The sequence below is a fragment of the Vombatus ursinus genome, unplaced genomic scaffold (assembly GCF_900497805.2).
Source record: "Vombatus ursinus unplaced genomic scaffold, bare-nosed wombat genome assembly UNPS02014778.1, whole genome shotgun sequence".
NCBI lineage: Eukaryota > Metazoa > Chordata > Mammalia > Diprotodontia > Vombatidae > Vombatus > Vombatus ursinus.
This window is the reverse complement of record NW_020954556.1, coordinates 26,292,907-26,299,515: the sequence shown is the minus strand read 5'-3', so window position 1 is coordinate 26,299,515 and position 6,609 is coordinate 26,292,907. Positions and strand designations below refer to the sequence as shown.

Below are 6,609 nucleotides of genomic sequence, written 5' to 3'. Positions count from 1 at the left end.
GTGTGTGTGTGTGTGTGTGTGTGTGTGTGTGTGTGTGTGTGTGTGTGCTGGCATGCACTCATGCCCTTGACAATCACGGGATAATAGAATGTTGGAGCTGGAAGGAACGTTGGAGAGCATCCTTTCTGAGGCCCAGGAGGTGAGGTGAGATATCTTCCCTGAGGTCACACGGGCAGCAGCAGCAAAGCCAGGATTCAAATCCAGGTTTTCTGACTGCAAAACCAGTGTCTCTTACTCTGATCCAAAGCTCAAAGAAAGCTGTAGTCTGGTGTCTTGTTTACAGAAGCATCGTCTTCCAATGACATCAGACAATGAAGAATTTGTCAGCTTTGCAGTAACTACCAACCCCTTAGCACAAACCCTTCTGCTGGGGAGAGATGATCTTCCTTCACCAAACTCGGTGCAAGTGAGAGCAACCTGGCAAGGAGGCCTGTTGGGTTGGTGAGGCAGAAAGATCACAGATGTTTTTGATGGTGATGATGAATCACAGGTGGAAAACATAACAGTCAAAAAAATATAATAGAGGGTTAGGAGGTAGGGTTTTTTTAAAAAAAATAATCAATAAACCTTTACTAAGCACCTACCATGTGCTAAGTATTGTGCAAAATACTGGTGACAAAATATAAAAAAGGAATACATTCCTTGCCCTCATGGAGCTTACAATCTAATGGGGCAGGAGAGTGGGGGGACAACACACAAAAAGAAGTTGAAAAGTGGGGCTGGGGTGAGAGAAATTGTGCAGAGAAGGGGCTTATGGAGATGTCCAGAGAAGTCCAAATCAGTGCAGTTGGGTGGGAGATAAGGAGATGGCTGGGCTGGGTCTCCTCCTTAAATAGAGTTTCCATATTTATAGCCATAGATTTAACTGAAAAGATCCTTAGGGATCATTTTGTCCAGCCCCCTCATCTGCAAGATGAGGAAACTGAGGCCTGAAGAGGTAAAATGATTTACTCAAGGTCATGCAAATCATTACTAGCAGAGTCAGGATTCAAACCCAGATCCCTTTAACTTTGAAGAGAATGTTCCTTCACCACATTGGCTCCTCAGGATTTAGTCCTTTTGACCAATTTCTGAGTTCTGGTTTGAGGAAAAGTGACTATTAGCTCTACAGTCTCATGATGAGAGGCCTAGGGGCCCAATTCCAGCAAAACCAGTTTATCCTCCCTTCTATTAACCCGCACTTTGGCACCTCTACCGCCATAATAACAATCCTAATGATGCCCCTGAGAAATTGCACGATCCTGAAGTGCCTTCTGAATCATCAGCAATTAAGTTTTTTTCATTATAATTTTAGCATTAAGTATATTTCATAATATTTTCATTCTTCGAAAATTAGCCATCATAGAATGTTGGCACTAAAGGAGACCTTGGATGTCGTCTTGACCAACCTCTTCTTTTCATAGATGAACCCAAGAAAGATGAAGTGATTTGCCCAAGGTCACAAAGCTATTTAGTAAAAAAAAAAAAAAAATGGCCTAGTCTTGTGTGGTGGAAAGAGCTCTGAATTGAAAGTCAGAAGGGCTACAATGAAATCCCCCCCTCCACTATTTGCTACTTGTATGACCTTGGGAACTATTATCCTCTCTTGTCCTCTGTTTCCTCATCTGTCAAATTAAGGGGTTGAACTAGATGACCTGTAAGATTCCTTCTAGCTCAAAACCTATTAACCGATGACAGGTATGTATATATCTAAACCCCCATCTTCTACAAGTAGCCTTTCCCCATCCTCCTTAATTCTACTGCCTTCCCCTTGAGATTATCTCCCATTCTTCCTGTAGATAGTTTGCACATGATGATTTTCGTGTTTTCTCCCTAATTAAACTGAGAGCTCATTGAAAGAAGGGACTATCTTTTGCTTTTCTTCACATCCCCAGCACTTAGCAGGATGCCTAGCACATAGCTGGCACTGAATAAATGCTTACTGACTGACTGAAATACTGACTGACATTCATACGTATCTTTGGTCCGGTCTATGATTTCATCAGTGTAAGGGTATGTAAACTCCCTCCTATCCTGCAAATTACAGATTGACTCAGAGAATTGCTTAGAACAATGAGAAGTTAAGTGGTTTGCCATGGGCACATAGCTAGTAAGTGGGCAGAAAGGATTTGAGCCCGGGTCTTCCTGACTCTGAGACCAACTTTCTTTGTATGATGTTATACTGTGTATATATTTGTGTGTATGTACACATATGCACACATATGATTATGACAGAAAGATCTGAGCAAGAGTCACACAGGATGAAAAGGTAATCGATCGATTGAAAGATCAATAACAACAGATAACATTAATCTAGAGCTTACTATATGCCAGGCACTGTTCTACCCACCTTAGAAATATCTCATTTGATCCTCACAACAACCTTGCAACATAGATACTATTATTCTCTCCATTTTTACACTTGAAAAAACTGAGGTAAAGAGGTTAAGTGACTCACTAAAGGTCACACAGTTAGTAAGTGACTGAGACCGGATTTGAACTCAAATCTTCCCTACTCTAGGCCCAGTGCTCTATCCACTGTACAACCCAGCTACCTCAGTCAACAAGCATTAATTAAGCAATTAAACATTGACATTATTTTCCAGGCATTTTATCTGATACTGAAAATAAAAAAATAATGAAACTGTTTCTGGTCTCAAGAAACTCACTTTCTTGGTATAAACACTTGTACAAATATCAATTTATACAGAGGATATCTAAAGTAAATACATGGTAAGGGGTGGGGAAGGTAAAGGCACTGGCACCTGAGAGAATCAGGAAATGCCTCATGCAAGAAAGAACTCTTGAGCTGAGCTTTGAAGGAAGCTAAATTAATTCTAAGGTGCCTGATGGATTATCAGCTGTATTATTGGAGAAAGTACGCACACCATTTAGAAAGGCTGGAGCACCTGACTCCCTCCAGGCTTGGTGCTCTATCTACTGCACCGCCTAGCTGCCCAAACACATATATGTGTGTGAATATATATACATATATATACACACACACGTATATGCATATATGTATATGTGTATACATATATAGCTGTGTATACACACATGCAAATTTAAGTATTCCTAGTGAGAAAGTTCCTTTCTACCCATAAAGATCAGTAAATTCTCTGCAACTTTGCAACTTACAGAGTTAATCGGGGCATTGAGGGGTTAAGTGACCTATCCTGGGTCATATAGCCAGAAATGGGACCTACACACAGGTCTTCCTGACTCTGAGGCCAAGGAACTATTCACTATGTCATGCTGATGATATAAATATGTAATCTTTATATTTGCATGTGTGTATACATAGCTATGAGTTCAAATCTGGCCTTAGACACTTACTAGCTGTGTGACCCTGGGTAAGTCACTTAACCCTGTTTGCCTCAGTTTCCCCATCTGTAAAATGAGCCAGAGAAAGAAATGGCAAACCACTCCACTATCTTTGTCAAGAAAATCCCAAATGGGATCATGAAGTGTCGGACATGACTGAAACGGCTAAACAACAACACATGTATGTGTTTACATATAAGGTTTTAAACTCTTTATTAAACAGATACTGGATTAAACAGAACCCCTATTTCCTGACTACACCAGATAAGACTTTATGGTACCATTCAAAAGATGGCATATGTGACAACAAAATGAACTGGGAGCAGGAATCTGTGAAAAAAGCAATCATGCACATGTGGTTTATTTGCTCATTTGTTTGTCTGGTTTCTCCCATTAAGTCAAACCTCCTTAAGGGGAGGAATCATGTCTCTCCTTTATCATGTAATCCGAGAACATGGACTTGTGGCAGTGTTTTCTATAGAAACTGTCCGAGAACACATAACCCCAATTCCCTCGTGTTGCTGGCCCGAAACATTCTATCCCCTAGCAACCACAACCCAGCCTGTAGTCGAATACCTCCCTCCGCCTGACCTGGTAGCCTGAGCCCATCTTGTCTGCTGCTGCCAACGGGTGACTGATACCCAGAGGACAAACACTGCCGCCTTAAAGACTAAGCAAAAAGAACCTCCAGCCCTCCAGATGGAGAAGACCAAACCGGGATGCCCATGTCCATAGCTGGAGAAACGGCAAAATATATCCTGTACAGGCACTACAGATGGACAACGGTTGGGGTAGGAAAAGGAGATGGGGCAGGATCACATCACATTTGGAAGATCACGCTTTCAAATAGCCTAAGAGGCTCGCAGCTACCAAAGCCGATCTCTTTGACACCGATATTTCTCTAGTGATTCTACAAAAGTTGTGAATTACACAATAGCATCTTAGGACCACCTCAAGACCCAAAAATGCAGGTGATCCTGGGACAGGGGTTCTTAACCTCAGGTCTCTGAACTTGGGAGAGGAGAGACACACTGAGACAGACAAAGAGAAAGACAGAGACAGAGACAGAGACAGAGACACAAAGAGACAGATGACAGAGACAAAGAGACAGACACAGAGGCAGAGATAGAAGAGATTTTTATGCTTACATAATATATTGCTTATGTCTGTATATATAATGTATGTGTATATATACATAAGCATATGTATATATAAATTCATTTCAATATAATGGAATATATAACTATTTCAATACAATTGGAGAGAGGGAAGTATTTCAACATAATAGGCTCTTTTGTAGTCTTATGTATTTTATCTTATGCTCATAATTCTGAGAAGGGGCACCAGCCTTCACCAGATTGCCCAAGGGGTCCATGACACAAATTAAGGTTAAGAATCTCTGCCCTAAGACAATAAAAAGTTGCATAGCAGAAAGAAGTAAACCACAGCATATTATCAACAATGACACAGTATGAGGAGAGACGTAAAGGACATCATCAAACCCACGTATGACCAGCAAAGAGAGTGGTCATGCTTACAGTCTTGACAATACCATCTCCATCAATCACAGTTGGATATGTACGTATGTGTGTGTGGGGGGGGGGTGTGTGGGTGTGTGTGGGTGTGTGTGTGGGTGTGTGGGTGTGTGTGGGTGTGTATACATGGCTGTATGCAGTTGCCACGTGCTGCTTTCTCCAGACTGAGATGGATGCTCTATCAGAGGACATAAGTAGGTGAAGAGATACCATGGAAGACTGGCCTCAGCACAGCCAGGTGACCGATCCCAAAAACACACACTGGGATTAATTATAAAGTGTTTTATCATTCCCTTCATGTCATAGCAGAATAAAAAGAATATATCCCCTCAGGAAAGGCTCCCAAGGCCAAGTTCTCTGGAAGGTCAAGAATGATAGTGATGGGTCAGGCCCCATCATACAACTTTAGACTTAAACTGAATTTGGAACCATAGGACCTGAATTCAAATCCTGACTCTGCTGGTGGTGTCACCTTAGGCAAAACCCTAAACTTCTCTGAAGTTGTGTCATCTGTATGGTAGAGACAGGACTTTGCTGTAATAATGAAATACATGTATCCCAACACATATCAAGATGAAAACATGGTGAAAGCATGAGGGTCCAGTCAGTCTCTCCTAAATGATTTTCTGTAGAAGACTAAATGTCCACAGTCACACAATTTACTGAAAGATATATAGAATACAAGAGCCTATTTTGTTTATCGATTACGACAACAAATATTGACTTGATAGAGAAAAATGAAACCTTTTAGGTGCTTCTCCAAAAAAGATGTTATGATCAACACAAATTTTGGCTCTGCTAATTGTGTGACCTTGAACAAATCATTTAACCTCTCTAGGACTCAGTTTCCTCATCTGTAAAATTAAAGAATTGGACTAGATAAGCTTTCAGATCCCTACCAACTCTATAATCATTAATCTTATCACATTCTACTGTCTGATTCTAAGATCCTTGATCATCAACTCAGACTTCCAGAAACTGTAGACTGCTGCACTTTTACCATATGTGAAGTTGTTATTCAACCACCCAAAAGATGTAATAGATGTCTGGGTGTGGTGGCACACCTGCGATACCTGATGCCATGGAAGCTGAGACTGGTGGAGCCTTTAAGCCTGGGAGTTCTGAGCAGCAGTGGCTTAGCTGATGGGGGCTCTGAATTGAGTTTGGCAATAATATAGTAAGCCCCTTGGAGCTCTTCTGGGCCCCAGGCTGCCTGAGGAGGGGTGAACCAACCCAGGTAGAAAACAGAGCAGGTCCAAGATGCCATGATAATCAGAATGGAACTGGGCCTCTGGGTAGCCCCTGCACTGCCAGCCTCTTAGGCAGAAACATGCATATACACACACACATATATGTACATACACATACCCCCCATATACATATATACACACTACATATACATACACATATGTGTATACACATGTATGTATACATATGTGTATATATGCTTATGTAACTTTTATTTTTTTTAAGAAATAGATGTTTTATCTCTCCGGTTATTTTTTAACTTAGACAACAGGAAGGAGCTTTGCATGGGTCTGTGCCAGTAAGTACAATCAGGAGTATTCTGAGACCTGCTTGTACTGGCTCTGGAGAGCTGATTTTTAAATATTCAGTGCAAGCATTTTACACCCCAGAAATGGGCAAATGCTTATAAATCAGGATTTGATTTATTTTTTTTGCTTATTAGTTTATTAGTGATTTCAAATTCAAATCGACAAGGGGGGTGGGTCACTGAACCATATACAAGGACCCTTGCAGCCACAAGGCT

General features: G+C 41.2%; 1 protein-coding gene across 9 annotated transcripts in view; it reads right to left on the bottom strand.

Moving 5' to 3' along the window:
* Positions 1-6,609, bottom strand: part of LOC114045542 — a 33,039-nt gene that overhangs the window by 7,922 nt on the left and 18,508 nt on the right. The window lies entirely within an intron of this gene.